A 20,377-nucleotide genomic window follows, 5' to 3' on the forward strand; every position below is an offset into this window, starting at 1 on the left:
CGGCGACGAGCCGTATAGGTACGGGACCTATTTCTGCAGCCGAACGAGGCGTTTCGCTGACCGGAAGTGACATTCTTCTACAGTGCGACGCTGCCTACGTCATGAGTACGCCTTCTTCTGGGAGCAGCAACGTCCGGGAGAGACAGCCGAGGTGGGACTTCTTGCGCCTTCTCGTTCTGTTTGACGGGATGGTAGAACAGCTGCCGCAGCCGGCGCCGCCGCCGCCGTTCGAAGGAAATAGATGTAGACGCAACCCGCCCGTCGTCGCTGCCGCCGGGAACGGATCCGCGCCCGCGGGAGCGGATTTTTTCTTAGGTGTGTAAACGTACCATTACCGCTCATTCACACTGGAAGCGGATCCGCGTTCGCAAAGCGGTTGCGAACGCGGATCCGCTTCCAGTGTGAATGAGCGGTTAGACAGAGTCACGGGAAGTCGCGTCGTGTCCGCTAAAGTTCGTCCCTGTGACGGCCGTCGTCAGAGGTAACGGTAACGTCAGCTTCTTCGACGAGATCGCACATTGTCTTGTTGTAGAGCGGAAATTTGGCCTCGCCGCAAAATCGTTCGTAGTATGACGTGCAGTTTTCACTGACCGAAGTTTCTTTCAGATTTGCAGCTCGCACCCACATTTCGCAGGCTCTCTCGCAAGGTCTCTTTTCTTCTGTAATCAATCGAAAAATAACTCATATTCATCCAAAACGCTAAAATGCCAAAAAGGAAAGAGAATATTCTCTACAGACGTTTGGAAGCAGTCGCGCATTGAAAACCAGTTAGGCCACCGTGAATGGAAAACGCTTTATTTTGGCGCCAGTCTGGAAACCGTGGCTACGCTTCAGCAATGCTTGACTATCAGACAATCTACGCACACCAGCAGCAAAATGGTTGCGCCCAGAGGCCGTACTTGCAAGCATCTATAGTCGCTGGCGCTTTAAAAAACGCAGGGCATGGCGAGTGTCAAATGTCTCGTTATCACTCTGCAGTCGATAAGGTTACCGAAGCACGAATCACGAAACAAGGAACGTGAAACAAAATGAGCCACGCTCTCCGTTTCTTAACCTTGGGGTGACTATAGATAGGCATGACCGAGGAATGACTGGTATGTATAGATTTCTCTCAAGTCACGTCCTTTACGTCATCTTCCTCTACACTGCTCTCCGTTCCTCTACACTGTTGTTGGCGCCGCCATTTTGGGGCTTGTGCAGAGCAGACGCAACTGCGGGTCGTCACGATTCACGTGCGACTTCCTCAGCATTAGATTTGGTGTTTGGAAGCTCATGTAATGTTGCTTTGCTTTGTCGCGAGCTGTTTAAACATTTGTGGAGGTCGGAAAAGCATTTCCTGTGATTTCAGATAAACCTTCAGACAACTTGCAACCAGGCTTTTAAGCCACAATTTGGCCAAGTGTCGTTACTCTGAAGCGTAGCTTATTTAGTGGCACTAGTCGTCCCCATAGGTGTATAGTTGTCAGCTTAGCCGGTAGAACGCAATGTTTGGATTTTGCTTGGGAGAAGAGCGTGTTGGTTTAAGTCATGGATGAAGAAAGAATAAAACAATTAAAACAGGGACACAACCACATCTATGAAAGATGTGGTTGTGTTGTCCCTGTTTTAATTGTTTTATTCTTTCTTCATCAATGTTTGGATCTCGTTGCTAATACTTAATTACGACACTTGGCCTTTTTAAAGCTTAGTCGTCAGACGCATGGCATTTGCTTCTGTTTTAATGGCACGAGGGCTCGTTAAACGTGTGCATTACAGTCGCCCTTAAAACAGCGAGGGCTACAATGAAGCTATGGTACTAAAGAAAGAAACAACAGAGGTTTAAAACAGCCGCGGCTAATTACCAAAAAAAAAATATAGCTCAACGTAGTTTGGAACAAATCTAAGGAGGGTACTGAGCCCTTAAGAGAGAAAATCAACCACAACAACAACAAGGTTGTGGCAATTACGAATAAGCTGGCACCAATATGCCATTAACATAGCTAAGGTTGACGCTCGGGCTAGTTGGTGTGACATTCTTAAAAGGTTAAAACAGCGCAAACGACAAGGGACAAGGAGCAGAAGGACACATATACAGCGCTGCGTATGTGTTCTTCTGCTTCTTGTCCCGAGTCGTTTACGCTGTTTTAACCTTTTAAAAATGCATGGTTGGATACCTACGACGTAACTTTTCCTTAGCTCCATTATCGTTAAAATTATTGCTTTACAAAACATCAGTACTATACCTAAGCTCGAAGATGCATGTTCGGCCTGGGATCCTGGTACAGAAATACTAATTTCAGGCGTCGAGGCCATCGAAAACCGTCCAGTACGCTTTATACTATCCCACTATCATCGCATATCTAGCGTGACTTCTGTGAAATCTAGCCTCTCATTGCCTCCCCTTTCCACCCGGCGCTTATTTCTCGTCTGTGCTTGCTTCATAAATTATCCATTAACAATGCTATACTAAAACGCCAACTTATCAATGACCACATCTACATATCTTCTCGTTTTGACCATCCCTGCAAAGCAGGCTTAGCAACATGCAAGACTAATTCCTTTTTACAGTTCATTCATACAAAAACCCTTTTTTTGAATGGAACCGCCTTCCCCCGTGCATTGCAAGCATCAATGACCTTGCGGGATTTAATGAAACACTAACGTGCTATTATTCGTGTGTTCGAGCCGAATTGACCGTTTTGTGACGTGTTTGATCCCGACTCCCACCCTCTCTGTAATGCTTCGGCCCTGAGAGTATAATAAACAAAAAAGAAAACAATAAGTAAATAAGCGTCTCTCGTTACCATTCTGATGGGAAATAATACGCTCAGCCACACTACGTTTTAATTTGTATTATCCTCGCGAACATTACTTTTTTTTTGGCGGCACGAATGCCTCGATCAGAATTCTATTGCCAGCTTGTTTTTTTTAGTGTGTATTTTAGTTTTTCTATGAAAAGCCACCAGCGAACAGAAATGCGAGAAAATCAAAACAAAGGTTAAGCGCAGATATAAAAAAACTAACCGTCCCTACTTCTCCCCAGGGCAACTAAAAATCGTGGCATTTGACCAAAACAAGCTCCGAGACGTCCAGCTGGTTCCGCTGAAGAATTCTGCTACGCAGGCTTCTTCTGCGCACTTGTTTACGCAACAAATAAAAAAAAAAAAAAAAAGGCGCCGTAATACGCACAAAACATAATCTGCATTCTTCGGTTCTTTTTTTTTAATTCGCTTAATGAGATTAAAGTTGTATTCACACGGGGGCTGAAATTCGAAGAATTTCCCACGGAGCGTAGATCGAGTGAAGAAAACGTCAGGTGTTGCGGGACGCCTGGGGGTAGTAGAAAAGGTCGAAGTGCAGGGCTATCGGCACGCTCACTTTTTAAAATTAATCAGTTCACGAGGGGACATCAACTGGTTGGATGACCCCGCGGATTTGGTGATCCGGACGATTCACCCATTTACATTACCGTGTTTCGACGTGGGGACCAGCAAACCCCGAGAACGCGCATCACACGGACGGCCGCCGGTCTCCCTCCAACCAAACTTTTGCGATGCTTGTTTTTGTTTTGCTTTAATTTATAGTCGGTCGCTCATTAAACGCGTTGGTGTCAAGAGTGGAAACGACGAAGCTGAGAAGAGAGCTGCCCTCGCTGATGACGTGACGTGCATCCCTCTGCGATTGTCTTTCCCCGTGTGAATATCGCTTAATGGTCCTTCACGTGTCAGTATATTCTTTGCGTGGATGCGATGAAGTAAAGTAATTTTGCTTATATAGCTTCCCAATTAAAAGTTGGGCCCCTATTTTGAATCCACCTTTCTTTATCTGCCCAGATTTTCTGATGCTTTTATATCTTCAACATAACGATATATAGTTTAAATTACACTTGGTGTACACCTTAAAATTAGGAGATGGAAAATAGCAATTAGAATCACCTACTATATTCGCTATTAGAACTCGTGAAGTCTTTTTTTACAGGGATTGATACAATCTGTTTTTTTGTCTAATTGAAGACGACAAATGAAGCACAATTTATTAAGGCAAGTTTTTACAATAATTTCCTGGTTTTCTTTATTGGCATGAGAGCTCACTATTTGACCCATATCTATACGTTAACGCAGAATAAGACAAGCACTGCAAAATATAAATGAAAATTCCTGTGCAACATTGAGAACACTATGTGTATTTCATCCGAGGTAAGTGTAGGAGATTCACGCTTTGTCGTAGTACAGATTGTGGGCGGCGTATAGACTTGTACTTTATGTCAAACTACTCGAGCCCTTATTCTTAGAAGGCTACAGAGCAGCTATATTTTCTTGACACATTATAAGCAGTTTCTATCTTGTAAATCTGTGTAGAATCTGGCAGTTTCCTCGCTTTTTCATGTGAATGGTGATTTCGTTTTTTCGGCAGCGGCTGTACTTCGGTATGAACTAATTGCAGAGTAACAAGATTGTGTCGTTATCTGAATTCACTGCCCTTCTTTTTCATCCTTTTTTGCCATTTGTTTATTTGTCTGATTACTTTTCAAGGAGTCACCGCAAAGTTTTAAGAGCCACAATATCTGATTAAAATATAAATATAGAAAGCAGCCATTAATACTTCACCTTTCCGGGCCTTGTCTCCCAAGGGATCAGACACCTGAACGCCGGTAGCATCCTTACATTGCTTCGCAGCGGCTTGTTGAGAAATGAACCAGATATTAGAAAAACTATGGGGCTGGTCACTCTTGGTGTATACATCGATTGGCACTGTATGGCATGCGTCTTAGCCTCCCCGTCCTTCTTGATTACTGTTACGTTCACATTGGCTGGTCAGCTTTTGGCTTATACCATCAAGAAAACTATGTGCCACAGATAGGATTCCGTGTCAAAATCCTATCTGTGTTTTCCGCTGTTTAGTTTTAGTGTAAAGACGGAGGTGTGTGTTAGAGTCTAAGTTTGGTAAAGTTCAAATTCTTTGACATTCTATGTTAAATTCAAGATCAATTTGGTTATATACGTGAATATTCATAATAGTTAGCAATACAAAATTAATATTCCCATACAAGTTCATGAAAAGACGCGTATAACCATTTTAATTATGATCATGCCGAAGAAATCTGCGGGTTAAATTAATATAGCTTTGTTTTCTTTAAGTAGCCCAAATAGTACAGTCCAGATTAGAAACTGGAACACTGGCTACTACAACGACGTGCTTGGATTGGACTTTGTTGTCGTGACTCACAAATATAACAATATTAAGAATTTATCCAGATAAGCCTCCCTTTGTCAATCTTGCGTGGTTAGTTTGACAATGGCGGTTCACTCTTATCAAGACTGCCGTTGAATTGATGCTTAATGGGGATTAATATGAAGCATCGTGAAACATCCTGGGCATTTTCGTTTCATTGTTATAGTTTGCGCTTTTCAGATCAATCGAAAACGACGATCATTTTACCGATGAATGATCTTAGCATATTATTTCGTTTAATTCCAGAACATGTATCGAAACCGTATGTAGATTTTTTTTTTTTCGTCTTTGCTATCGCATAAAAATATACATATGCTTGCTCCGGGGCTAGTTAGGGCGCTGTGCTCCGAGTCAACATACAATAAAACTGCTGATAACTTTTTCTTCTCCTTAAGCTCGGGCTTTTCTAATTTGAGGACAGCTTTAATTCGGGTTTTAAGGGTTTTTCATATTTTGTTTTTACCAAACCGACTCGGGGATTATTTTTCGGGGTTTATCGGTATGACACCCCAGATCATGGAAACCTAACCACAAGTTACCGACTGCATTAAACCATTAACCTTCTTACCGTGATCCCAATGACTCATCAACACAACGGCGCAATTCCCATCGGTGTACAAGAAAGGGTAACAATATTCGCCAGTTATGATTCCATCTGAAAGAATTTAATACGCCATTTACCAAACTGCGAGAAGCGACAGTATGCATGCAAGCTGGCTAGGTTTGGTGGTCAGGGTTCAGATTATGATGGCATAAAACTGGGTTAAAGCGTGCGTGGACTAACAGTCGCCTCCTGAGGCAGGCGGTCTAAGATTGGGATAACTTAACTATAACTTATATAAGTATAGCCGAATGAGGACATGATGTATGAGGTATCCTGGACTCTGAGTCGAAGTTGCTAAGTAACGCGTTACTTGAATCTAGTTACTTTGTTCTTCACTAAGTGACGACTTGCTGAATCTTAAGAGAAAGAACGAGTAAAGTATTTTTGCTATATTTCGATGGATAACGAGTAAAGGTGTTTAGTTACTTCTAGATGGGAAGGTGTACAACACAGGCATCCAAACTAGTTATTACCGCAGCTCGCGCCGGTAATTTGCACGACAAGAAAACACTAGATAGACCATAAAAATGAGCACAAGTCATACCAGCATAGCCACAGTTATCCCCGATTGATCGCGTTAAAAAGGAAGGAACTACTAAAAACGACCAATATTAGACGTGGCTCTGCCTCGTAAAAAAGCGACATTCAAAGTGACAAGAAAACAACGCGCCACTTTCAAGTGGAGGTGACTCGTTCCTTTTAAAGGTCAGCCACAAGTAACGCACTCAGTTTCTTGCTAAGTGAGGAACGAGCTATTCAGTTACGTTAAATCAGTATCGAGTACTTGCCTGCCCTCAGCCCTTCACAGCGCCTTGTGTGTGCACCCTGCCCCTTGTGTCTTTCGTCTATTTTTGCGCTGTTTTACCTCCCTATAAGCATGTACCAACTAGGCCAACTTAAAGGGGGGTGGACCAGTACAAAAATGTATATCATATTACTATACTGCTAGGGCCCATCGTATGTTTCTATATTTTTGCTCTATTCGTTTTGAAATTTGTGCGACAGCTTCATGGATAAATTGACTTACTTGCGGGACCCTCGAATCCACCCCATTAGGGAAGGCCGCCATGTTTGTTGGGTCGCTTACGTCACCCGCCCGATGCGCGGCTTCCCCTTGTACGCACTCGCAGACTTGGCTCTCCCGGCGCCTCGAGCTCCTTCGTTTACCTTCCGTTTTCTGAGCACGCGGTTTTGAAGGGACACTGACAGGGTTAGTATGCTCGCCGAGGTTTTTCGTTGTACGTGACATATGAGAGCCCAACTACCCAGAACAGAATTTGCGGCTCGAAATTCGGTTTTTTTCCGCCCGAAAACCGCCGATCGAGAACTGACCGGTCTGAGTCGCGCTCACTCTCTTTTCCGTGGTCACGGGACGTTTTCTAAGGTTTAGACACAACCTACCAAATTTAATCAAAGTCGAGGATTATTGAAGGCACACACGCAATATTAAAAATAGAAAAAAATATGAAACCCATTTTTGGTGGCTTCTAAAGAACTGTTAATATGTTGATTGAAAAAAAAAAAAAAGTTGCACAAAAAATTGGAGCCATTCTTTGCGTTCACCGCACAATTCTCAAAAAGGCGTCGTATCGCGTAACGCGGGTCTCGCGGGCTTGACGGCGATGACAGCGCACGACGGGCGTGGGAACTCTACTTCAGAACTTTCGTTCACGGTACCGGCGAATCTGCCTTCCTACGAAAGAGAAATTTTGGACCGATCAAAAGAATGGGGATTCATTCTGTACGACACGCCCGACCACCAAACCGATCTGCACGAAGACGTCGCTGAGCCGTCGCCCCTTCCCATAGCTGAAGACATCGCTCGGGCATACGTCAAGCACGACCTGAGTGTTTCCAGTTGAATGTGCACGCGAGCAATTTCTTTACTATAGGTGCGAACGTGGCCAATGCATGGTGCTGCCCGACTTCGAGCCGGGGATGCCTTTGCTGGAAGGAAATCGGCAGCAAACTTTCCGACATCCAGTCACCAGCTGCATGACAACGAACGAAGAGTTGCCCCAGTAGCTCAGTGTAAAGGTGCCCGTTCCGCACGGAGCGGACCCAGGTTCAATCCACAGTTTGAGCGTTCTTTTCTTTTTGTCAAACATTTTGCGATGTTTACAGATTTATTTTTTAAAATTATCACAAAAAAAATGTTGTGGCGAAACGTCGCTGAACTAAATGGTATGGGATTCCTTTTTTGACACTTGCGAACTCAATGTAGTCACTTTCAACAAAATGCAAGGAGCATATAAATCGGGTAGCTTCCACTTTCCGAGGTGCCCGTAAATGTTCTGCAGAAATAGACCCTTTTCAAAAGTCCATCGAGCAACATTGTTCGGTCACCATTGCTTGCTCACGAAGTGTGTGATTGGCTCCGAGTTTTCGCCGAACCGTGACGTCGGCGCTCGTTATCACCACGAGCTGAGCCAAGATGACGCCGAACGCTGACGACACCCTCGTGTCCAATACACGTTCAGAGTATGTGAGCAAGCAATGGCGGACAGTCGTTGGTGTGGACTTTTGAAAAGGGTCTGTTGCAGCCAGCTATTAGTCCCGGTCCCGTTGATCTTTCGGAAACTTGTGCAGATTCTGCCGCACAATGCCACTTTTGGATGCATGACCTGAGAGGCATCTCTTCACGCAGCATCTTGGGGGCATTCTTTTCGAAGCCGATCACGGGCATTCACCACGGGTACTCACTACTAATTGGCAACACTTAAATGTACAAGACAACTCATCTTGAAGTGCAGAAGAGCGAGCGGAACAAACATAACTGATAAGCAATCGCACGCCAAACGGTTCCTGCAACGCATGTCGTCTGCTGCCTGCGGCAAAAAAAAAAAAAAAGGAAAAAGAAGTGCGCGGTGGGCTATAGTCACGCTCTCTATAGTTCTCCGACCTCCGTGCGTAGGTTTCGGTTTTGGTTTCGGTATCGAGCAGTTGCGTCTTTTGGCTTTATTAAATATATTAATTGGGTAGTCTTCTAACACCGTAATGACTCGTCTGGCAAATAATCAAGCATTTTTTTGGCGGGGGGGGGGGGGGGGGGGCTGTCAGTGTCCCTTCAAGACGATGACTTCTACGCCACCACTCGATTCGTCGGGGTCTTCGATACCAGTCGCATCAGCGGTGAGAGTGATCGTTATCGAAAGATGTTGGAAGCTGTCCGGCGATTATCTCGCACGTGCATGCAAGGTGGAAGGAAGGTCAAAGGGCAAGTGGTCGAGAGCGAGAGTAGCTTTGGATTAGCCGAGTGCCGTAAGTGCGTGCGATCGTACCGTGGCGAAACGAGCTTGGTCGAGCTAAAGTCCCTTGATACCTTTTTTACAAGTAACGACAACCAATACAAATGCCAAAGCACATTCCGCTGGAACAAAATGGCGGCACTCAGTTCAAACCTCTGCCGTGCGCCTCCATTCGCTTCCTAAAACCTGCACCGTCACGCAGTCGGTGCGTCAAAGAATGCCGCTACTTGTAGGAAGCTCTTATCTAGGGACTTCAGGTCGAGCGTGGGCGCTCCTAGAATAGGAGACCGTTCATGGAAATATGATGATCACGTGGTTTACGCGCACCATGGTGTGACTAATTTGGGCAGTGTTGCTTGGTCGCCAGAAGAAAATCAACATTCATAAATTGAATTTTTCAATTCATTTTTCAATTTCAAGAATAATCTACCCACTTAATCATCGTGTTCTAGCCCCTTTGGTGCCTCGCTGCAGGTATTCTTTTCCCCATAAAAATAAACGCGGAGACAAAATAACACAAGAAACACATTTACTTTTACCTTTCACATTAAGAAACACGTGTCTTTTTTTTCTGCTTTTTAGAACGCGCCATTGTTGCTTCAGAAACCTCTAACACCAGAGTGAGTGGTTAAATATCAGCCATTTGTTGTTTGGGATCTGAACGGATGTGAATATTTAAAAAGAATTTAAGTCTTGCCCGCAGAACTTCGACAAAAAGTCGCGGCTAGTTTTTGTGTAAAACAAACCGTTAATACGCCTGAGTTCTTTCTTGAGATGTATGTATGTGTGTTTAAGTTTTTATATTAATATATCTATAAATTAGGGCGCCGTGATACTAGGTTCAGAAAGGTTACAAAATCGTGGATCGTTTGTTAGTGCAGAGAACCTGCGTTAGATGGCCGAAAAATGACCAAGCATCTAAAGTATAGTACGTATCAAGCAGAAACATAATTATTTGCTGATTTTTCAGTTTTTTTTTTTAATTTATAAATACTAAAATGCTTAGATAGTTTAAGAGAATATTAAATTGTCCGAACTTACTTCTTCGATGTCGCGCACTCAATACGTTCGTTACTGAACTTCCATTCAGTCGCACCATTTTATGACAGGACTGTATGAAAAACCTGAAGAAAAATCTGTCGTTACTCTTTGGTCAACCATTTGTACGTTTTATTTCCATTAGAGCGTGCCACACTACGAGCACAAGATGTTCTTCTACTCACGATTTATTTAATGATACATCGAACCACTTGGTGAACTTTGAATCCTCCTTCTTTTGAGTCTCTTTGTTTTCGTATAACACTTTCTGGACCATCGTGCACATATATAGTCCTTCGTTCTTAGGGTCGCCGTGGAAATTTCTGTACAGTACGTACTTGAAGTATCCGGGTGCATTCATGAACTGAAATACAATGTTGAAACCACCAATAGAAATATAAGCCCCGATGAAGAGCTGCCCAGCTTGAAGGGTCATTTTTTGAACCTGTGTTATAAGAGCGCCGAAACAGAAGGCATCTAATCGTGTGTTTTCATGAGGCACCTGCCCCCGTGTGGAAAGCGGCGGTACGATAGAGCCGTATTTTAAGCCCGTGTCCGTAAAATATGGACAGCATTCGAATAGAAGTTCACTGAATTCGAGCATAATCCATAAAACCTGCGACAGTGACTACACGGAATACTATACTGTCACGAATGACAGACGGTGAGGCAGGTGAAAGTGGGAATAACTAAAGATTTTGTGGGGGGGCGAACTTGTGCCAGAACGAAGAAGAACGCACGTCGAGAAAATAAACCCCCTTCATATTTTAAAAGTAGCGCAAGGTGCATCGAGGCACGTGCAGCTTTCAGCTAGAATTCAGACGCCATTTTTTCCAGAAGTGGCATGCGGCATGTGTCTCGAGCATTTCCACAACAGTAAATGGCGCCACTTTTCCCAGGATGAAAGGGCTTTACGAGAAAGCAGCAGCAAGCGACGGTCCGTCGGCGTAACAGCTCTGGCTATCTCGAGAGAAAATCTGTAAATGAATCGGTAATACGGCGCACGACTCTCTGTCTACTCTTCTCGTCATCTAGAATATTGTACCTAGAATGTCCGGGAGAGAGCTAGGGTGAAACTGACTAGCCAAGGTCATTCTGGCCTCCGTACCGTCTACGCTCGGGGAAAAAGTGAATGCGAACCTTGTAGATGAACGGAGAAGCGTATCTTCTCGATCCTGCACGCGGCATTACGCAGTTTTACGTTGCGTTCAGCCGCAGCGGACGCTCTTCCCAGCGAATCGGGCTCTGTGAACGTAGCACGTGACCGCGCTTTCTACGCGTCACGACGCTTCCCGTCGAAGGCCGCAGGAAGCTCACACGGCCTTGGGTTGGCTCCGATAGCCCGTAGCATCCGCTGCGGCCAGATGTAAGGCGAAACGGAGTTTGGTTTTACAGTGGCGGCCGGCACGAGAGCTATAGAAACGAAGTCACTGCTGTTTGTCGGCCGGTCTGCGGTTGAGTTTCGTCGCCAACCTTAACTCAGTTATCTCAACTGTGATACGAGAAGTGAGAGTACTGTATACAATACCTATCCGAGAAATGCATGTTGAGATGAACTATGGCATTCGGAAATGAATGTTATAAGCTTCGGCTCTTCGTGACTTAAAATAAAAAATGAAATACTAAGGAACTAGAGAAAAACGACGTGAGCCGGGACGGGGAGGCAAGCGAAATGTTACGAACGCAGCCAATCGGAGGGTATGGAGAAATCGCACACTCACTTAAATATGACCTTAGAAAGCTCCCAATAAGACAGACAGTAGTAAGATTCAGAACTTACTTTCCACGCATCCTGGTTCGATTCCGAAATGTTTCTGAAGCCCGCAGGTACTTGTACGTTTGTGCAGTTGCTCGTCTCGTCGGGCCTTAGATCGGTCGATGCAACCTTTAAGAAAAGCTTAAGCTAGTTAACAATGTGGTTAGTTTTCCAGGGATTTTCGTGCGCGTGTACGACAGTTTCGCAAGTGGCCCCGGGTTTTTTAGGTCGTTCCACTAGGAAGCGCAGAGAGAGAAGAAATACCCTCCCCCTCCCACCCCACGCGTCGTCTGCTACGCCGAGTGGGCAGCGCATGTAGCTATCATCCGGCTGGCGTTCAAACTCGGTTTAAAATAGCGTCATTCTGTAAATTTCAAGCGCAGATGCGCGGAGCTTGATAGGCAGGCTATCGTGTAATGTTCTGCTTGATAAAAAGACTGACCGGGTCCCATTGCGCTGTTACCTGCATTTAAATAACAAAAAAAGAGGAAAAACTGTGTCACAGTGCCCAATCTCTCCGGCGAAAAGTAAGTCCTGGTGCTTTAGCTTTTTTACTACACAAACTTCGCACTGGTGTAGGCCTTTAGCGACAATGAGCGAAAGTCTGGAATAATAATTAAACACCTGCTCGCCTGACGCAATAGACGCAGTGGTGGAGGTTGTACTGCCGGCTGACTCCATTGCTATTGAAGTAATTGAACAAAGATACACTAGTAGATCATTTATTGAAATAAAACAATAGAGCACTATAGGCTGATTTTGGACTAGCCATAAATATTCTAAGAGCGCGAACCACTTCACAACAGCGGCCACGAGCGAAAGTTCGATGTTCGGTACAGCCCGCCGGTACAGCCCAAAGATGGAGAACGGCAACCTCCCGGTTTGTCGTCTGCTAGCCCTATCGGGCATGTGCCCTCTCTCTCGTTGCACCCCGTCGAACCTGCTCAACTTCCCAGATATGTGGAGAGGGCGCTGCGGTCGAACGAAATGGCGCCGCCCTGGAGCGCTAAATGGAATGGTCTATACAATCCAATTGTCATTTTGGTCACACTAAGATAATGGCGTCAATGTTGTGTGTGCTGAGTAATGCTGCAAATGCTACTCCAGCACCACTGTCATCGTTATTGTTTGACTTTTATGCCGGGCAACTGCACGTGACGTTGGTGTATTTGGAATCCGGTCGACATTTTTGTTTGCTTGACTGCATTTACCGGCTGTACAAGCTGTAAGCATGTTTGCCTTTCTCCTTTTTCTAATTGCAGCATAATGACAAATTTATTTATTTTAAAATTGCTTCCATTTTACGGACATTCATGTGTGTAAACAAACTTACACAATAAATAAAAAGAAAGAGCAGGAATATGACGTATGGACGAAACTGTATAGATTTATTCTGTCTCCTTTATTTGAGCCATCAGCTTGATGCGTTTTAATACGCGCCAAATACTCAGACAAACCAATGCATAAATGAAGTGACTTCCTGAAAACTTGTTATTCCTAATAAGATGGTAAGCGTGGAAGCGAGCTGGTGAAGGTTCACGATGAATCCTGAGACTGTGGTAGATAGGGAATGGGACTCAATAAACGCAGTAGCCGAGTATGAGACGTCGCCTTGTCCTTTCTTCGCTCTGTTCAACTGTTTAATTTTTCCCATTTGTTACCACAGTCTCAGCTATGGTTTATCATGGTTCTGTTCCTCCCTCACAAAAAAATGATCGCATCTCCATGTGGTGAATGCTGTTGATTGGGGCGAAGCTCTGGTAGTGCTGATGATACTGATTTTATTGTTCATAAATAGTGCTGAAGGTGCTGATTTTTTTTATTGCTCATAGGTAGTGCTGAGTTCTGGGTTGCCGTTTCGACTTCATTATTACTGATTTATGGTCGGTGAAACGCAGAGCCAGTGGTTCTTCTAGCGGATCAGCTTGAATCCTCTAGAAGACGTGGGAACGCATCTCTCGGACATATCCACGGTTGATAGTGCATATTAGCAGCCACCGATTTTTTTTTTTTCTTTACTGAGAGCTACCGCTGATCAATGATAGCAGCTCGCCAGAACAGCTGGACAATCCTGAACTCCGCGACCGATATGTATGCAGGAACGTTATGCGCGCGCGGCACAGCATATTCACAACTTCCGGTGATTTATCACAACCTCTGCAACACTTCTCCCGGTAGATTCACACAAGCCCAAAATGGCCGATTCGGAACTACCTGTGGCCGCATTCGAGGAGCAGTGAAGCGCGATCCAGCAAATTGTTTGAGATCAGTGGGATGCCCACAGGTCTGCCCATCACAGGGTGAGGACATCCCTTGTTGCACGGAGTGGGCCAGCGCATGAGGTATCCCGTAAAATGGCGTCTACCATTCGACAAGTCTACGCGCTCAAGCTGAGTCAAACAAGATTGCAAGCTCTTCAAACGGCATAAAAAGACGACTGGGTAGAAAAAAAAATGGTTCAGATATCACCACTCAAGACAAAGCGCGTCTGTGTATGGAAGCACCCTAAAAAAATCATTCAGCAGTCTTTAAAAAAAATGAGGGCGAGAGTATTACGAGTGCCGGCTTCACCATGTATTTATCAATCTTGACGGATATTCGATGAAGGAATAATCGTATGATAAGATGACTAATGATATAACATTTTTATTAGAATTTTTTAAATTATGGTTTTAGGTGTCATAATGGAATTGCAGCATTGAGGGTAATTACTGTTAGCGGTCAGACCGATTTAAATCATTCGCGAGGAGGTAATGATTTTTCAAAATATTTATCGATAAAGTTTCGCGTTTTCCCCACCGATTTAATTATTGCGCTCAAGAAGTGCGTCGCAAGCAATGACCCCAGTGACGCTTCGAAAAATGACGTCGTTGTTTCAAACAATCAGTGGTCTGTGAATACGCCTAGACTTGACTTTCGCAAGTCTTTTGCATATTATTTACAGGAAGAGAACTGTGCCTTGAAATTCCACGCGTAAGACTGACCTGCTCAGTGCATATTAAGTGGACGTCTGAGGTATCTATGTTCGGGCGGCGATATCCATCCTGTTTCATTTCGCTCCATCGTAGAAGTCGAACCAAATCATTTGGACGACTGTTCACAATTGCAAGCGATCGTGAATGTGGTAAACTACGCGTGTAAATAAATTTTTGTGGTTCGGATTAAGGACCGCTACCATACAAAATGATTTGGTTCAACGGCACACGACGTGAACGTTCGTTAAGTTCAAGAGGATAGAGACACATAACCTACCTTTGGGGTCGTTCAGAGACGTTTTACTCTATTTAGCTACAGAGCTCTTCAAATTCCAACCGGTAAATGTTACCTCGGCGTCTTGTTTACATGAGTGGTGCGCCGTGAAACGCGGGTCACAGATTTACACGCTGCAGAACGTTTTGAATGTTTACTACACAATTGCGCTGCCCGTCAAACGCAGAGCTAAAGATACAATGATTCGAGGTTGAGTGAGTTGATGAATACAAATATCTAGGAGTGAAGATTAATGAGGTTATATAATACTTCAATGAACGTGCCAAATGTCTAACAGGTAAGGGCAACAGAAATGCAGTCATAATGAAAATCGAGCACTGTGGAACTATAACAGGTATAAGGTGGTGAGGTAGTTCTAGAATGGAGTTATGGTTTTGAGCCTGACTTTTACAAATGCAGTTTTGTGCATAAAACTGAACGTCCGGACAAGGCTAGAAATAAATTAATGTGGATTAGCTAGATCCGCTCTAGGAGCACATGGCAATACACCGAACTGAGGTGTACAGGGCTATATGGGATGGTCCTCGTTCGAGGGCAGGGAAGCTAGCAGTTAGATTGAATTTGAGGATAGGCTAAGAGAAATAAAGTCAAAACTAGGGGTACGAAGAATTCTTAGCTATTTAGAGATGAGAAGCGTGGATATAGAATGGAGAAAGCGGACTAAAAAACTCTGATCTAAATATATGGGCAATAGCAGGGAGGCGGATGAGAAAAAAAAAAAAGCCTTATAAGAGAGTTAAAGACACTTAGAAGAAAATATAAGAAGCAGGTATACAGGCTAAATTGGCCTTGGAAATTTACGAGTCGTTTGAAAGGGACATTACTAAGGAGCCCATCTTCGACAAATCCAGGAGGAGCTCCTTGTTGTACGAGGCAGGGACGGGAGTTTTGCGCACTAAGGCATATAGAGCTAGATATCAGGAAGTAGATACGGTGTGCCGAGCTTGTGGAGAGGAAGAGGAGACGACCAATCACTTGATACTTTACTGTAAAGAGCTTCACCCTGTAGCAGCTGAAAAGGCGACTAATTTAACGAACGTGCTGGGATCTAGGAATAGTGATGGAAAAATAGACATGGGCAGGGTGTAGCTAATTTAGAGGAGATTATATGACTGGTGGCACCAGTTCAGGCAAATGTGAATATTTCCTTGCTCCCTTCCGGGCGACGTGCATTGCGCAAGATCCGTGCAAACGGTTGCCTAGAGGCGGCTCCGTTATACGGAACGTAAATAGCTTTTAGGAATAAATCTCTAGATATATAACTCTATGTTTAATAAATGTTAAGAAGTGAAAAACACTGACTAGGTGCGCAAACCGCCGCCCGATTTAAAGGCCTTATCCATCCATCCAGTAATCCACCCGTACACATAAGGCCAGTACAGGGGCTTTTCGAACTAGGGTGCATAGAGCGAAATACCATGGCATACATACGGTGTGTGGGGCATCTGGGAATAAAAAGAGACGGCTGACTACTCAATACTTTACTGTAAAGGGCTTCACCCCGCAGTTAAATGTGATACGGATTTAGTGAAGGCTTTGTGCTTTAAAGACAGCGACGGAAAAAGAAACGCTGGTAAAGCGGAGATCACCAAACACAAGTTGTCGGACTGGTGGCACAAGTCGAGGGAAGAATGAAGTTTCGAGGACAATGGTAGATGACGGCTTGGGCTTAGCAACGATATGAGATTGTTTTGATTACGAGTGTAATCAAGATTTGATTGATTACGGGTGTAATCAGAGATTAGTAGATTTAAATTAAAAACTTTGGCTAGGTGGCACAAGCCACTGCCCGATTTAAAGGGTTGAGCCATATATATTCATCAAATCATCGTCATTGTTGAAATGGTTGCGAACGCTTTATGATTCACTTTGATTAAAAAAATACGTTATATTTCGCATGCGGTTTCCCGAAAGGAAGCAGACGCATCATTTATGTTTCCGGAACCGTGTGCGTGCTCTTATAGCGACTCACTAAAACTCTCCCTTGAGATAATCCCAAAACATTCAGTCCGCCAAAAATAGCTAACCGGGGTGGGGTGGGAAGGGGATCAGTCGCGTTCGTTCCTTTGGATTCAGAGCCTGAATATCCAACGAGCTCAAAGATCCAACGACTCAAAAGATCCACTAGTGAACATTCAGGCTCGTTTAATGTTCGGACAGGTCGTACATTGAATCTTGCTTGGATCTTCCGTTTCGTTGGACATTTTGATTCGTTGGACATTCTGTCTCAATTGGACATTCTGCTCCGATGGACATTCAGTCGCGGTGGACATTCCTGCCTGGTTGGATCTCCCGTCTCGTTGGATATTTAGACTCGTTAAACATTCCGTCTCAATTGGATATTCTTTTCCGATTTATATTCCGTATCTCCTGCCACGTGGCCAAGTGGATATCGATCGCGGAGCGGCATACAGTGTCGTTACTCTGGCTACTTGATATGAGGAATGCGTTTCGCAATGTTTACGTATTTCGAGCTGATAGGTTTTTAAATGTGTTAAAAAGAACGCTGGTCGCTCAAGCACATTCAAGCAAGCTGGTTAAATTTCTAAAACTTTGCAAAACATCTACAACTGCTGAAAAAGAAAGAAGACGTGCAACTTTGCGGAGTTTTAACTGCAGAAACACCCAATATTTATTTTAGAAAGATGTTTTATCTAGGTTATCGTTTTATTCATAAATTTTCTAGCAAAAAAAAAAGACTTCAAGAATAAAATGTAAACCCGCACAACGATGAGTGATTGGTGCACACGAGACCAACTCTTTACAAAAACACTACGGAGACGAAGCTTCGTAGGCGGTAATATAGGATCCCCTTTCGGCATGCGGCACCTTTCTCCACGTTTTCAAAAGAGGACAACGTAGTCAGCGGAAAACAAGAAAAATTTATTCAATTTATGCGTCACTAAACGACTACAGAAAGAACTGTTAGCTTGCCCCTCGAGAACACAAAAACATCGTAATTCTGTCCGTGTAATTCCAGACGTCCTGGTAGACTGCAGCATGGGTGGTCACTGATGAATGAGGTAAACGCATCTATTGAATGGAGGCTGCACAGCACGGTAATATTTTACGTCTTCACGGTTGCCGAAGTGAGTATCCATTCCCAGTAGACGTCCCGACCTGGTTGGATCTTCCGTCTCGTTGGGTATTCAGTCACGGTGGACATTCAAGACAGGTTGGATCTTCCATCTGGATGGATATTCAGGTACGCTGGACATTCAGGCCTGGTTGGATCTTCAGTCTCGTTAAATATTAAGACTCGTTGGACATTTCGTCTCAATTGGACATTTCGTTTCCATGGGTATTCCGTCTTGTCTGTCACGTGACCAATTGAATTTTTCGACTCGTTGGATCTTCTGTCTCGACGGATATTCGGGCCGTAAGCGGTTCTTTTGCTTGGGTACTGGTGCTGTGAAAAAAGCAAGCTCTTCCCCAAACGGGCCGCATAACGAGGTCTTCTCACACTCCGTCTGGTGGTCAAGAAGTGACTGTCATCGATACCGTTCACTAGATGTGCTCTTTAATTTGAAATCTTTTTTAAACAAACCCTATTCGGGTAGCGCTAGACCACGTGCTACACACAATACATATAATGATCGAATGTTGACTATTGCTGAATTCCATGTCCGAATCCTGTCGTATACATCGACAATCAGGTCGTTTGTGCGCGAGAAATATGCATGCCTTTCGGCTATCTTCTGCTGTAGAAAATTTTCGAGAGCTCAGTCGTGTCGATTAATACGACTGAGCGGGCGGCGCCATCAAAACTTAGGGTAAAATAAAGCAAGCCTCCTAGTTGCGTTCGTTTTGTCGCGCAAGAACTCAACAAAAACAATAACTTTTTTTCTAAAATTTCAAGAGCGGTACAATGTTTACTTAATAAAATCGGCAAGTATACACACCACTAAACGAAAAAACAACTAAAAATACGAGACAAACCCAAGGAGCTTTGCGTAAAATCCCTGATCATTCAAATCAAGCTCGGTGTTATGACAGCGCCGCGCACTTTCATCTCCTCCTCTATCTCAAATTCTAGCCGTATAGAATGTGAACAAGAGTTTATTTTAGACATTTAGATTTATCTTCGTGAATGCGTGTAGAGCAATATTCTGTTGCCCTCCTTTGCACATCTCAGGCTTGTAGTTCTAGGCAAGCAACAGGGAGTTTCCGTAAACCGTTTTCGGCATTGCTGTGTGGCTACGGGACCTCGTGCCGTCATTTCGAGCGTGGATCCAGTACGCTCCCGCGAGGTCAGCTGTTCTTGGCATGCTTGCAGAAAAAATCTACAAATGCTCCCTAATATCGGCACAGTCTACTCTATACTATGTTTCGCCTTAAGATGGACTTGTAGTGAAAGCTACAAGCGTGAGCTTCTTGCTCAAGAACGCACCTCGGCTTCACGTCACGAACGTTTATGCAGCAGAAGCTTCAACAATAACTTCGAGCTCGTGCTTCTAGCCTTTGCTGGGGTACATAGAGTGATAGCGGGTGCTTTTCCGGCACTCTGTTTTTGTTTTCATATGATCTGGAGCATTCAAAAGAACATTTGACTCGCCCCGTGTTTGTTTATGATCGCGGCATCCACCGAGCCAACGCATCCATCGATGCGTGTGTTTGTTCTGCGGATACGTTGACATGCGGTTTGGACGTAGGTTCTTGGTGTATATAATGACGCGATGGCTCAAACAATAAGATGGATCTAACAAAACGATGGGCACGTTGTTGTAGTTTGCCCAAAAGGGATGTAGTTTCTCGTTGGCGATGTCATGATAGATGTGTTGGAGCGATTGATGTGACGGCTGAACACGGACGTATTTGCTCGGTGGGTATGATGGAACTTTTGATTATTTCGTCCCTCTGGTTAATATGCCACTTATAAAGAGCGCCTCATAACCTATACACGTCTTCCTTAGAACTACATTACCTGAAAAAGTTCGTCAGCTATTCCCTCGTAGTCCTCGTAGTCTACTTTTGCCGGTTTGTTATCGTCGTCTCCTTCAGCCGGGGAAAGCATTTGAGTGGCCAGAAGGGTACAGACCAAGACATATGCAATGTGACGCTGCATATTCACCCAGATTGGAATCTTGACTTTTCCTGGACCCCTATCTTTTTATACTCCCTTTTATTTCACGAAATCCTGACATATGACGCCGTAGAAAATCGTCTTTCATCTTCTGCCACGCAGCTGGCGAAGTAAAAACAATAATTCTGTGTTTCTGCGTGTATATTGTTGTTTCAAGTGCAAGAGAA

The 20,377-nt window shown here is 44.2% G+C and overlaps 1 pseudogene; it reads right to left on the reverse strand.

Annotated features, from left to right (window-relative positions):
* Positions 1–447: 447 nt before the first annotated feature.
* On the reverse strand, positions 448–20,192 carry LOC115315337 (annotated as a pseudogene).
* Between the last annotated feature and the right edge of the window lie 185 nt (positions 20,193–20,377).

This window comes from Ixodes scapularis, unplaced genomic scaffold (genome assembly GCF_016920785.2).
Source record: "Ixodes scapularis isolate PalLabHiFi unplaced genomic scaffold, ASM1692078v2 PGA_scaffold5__190_contigs__length_132052651, whole genome shotgun sequence".
NCBI lineage: Eukaryota > Metazoa > Arthropoda > Arachnida > Ixodida > Ixodidae > Ixodes > Ixodes scapularis.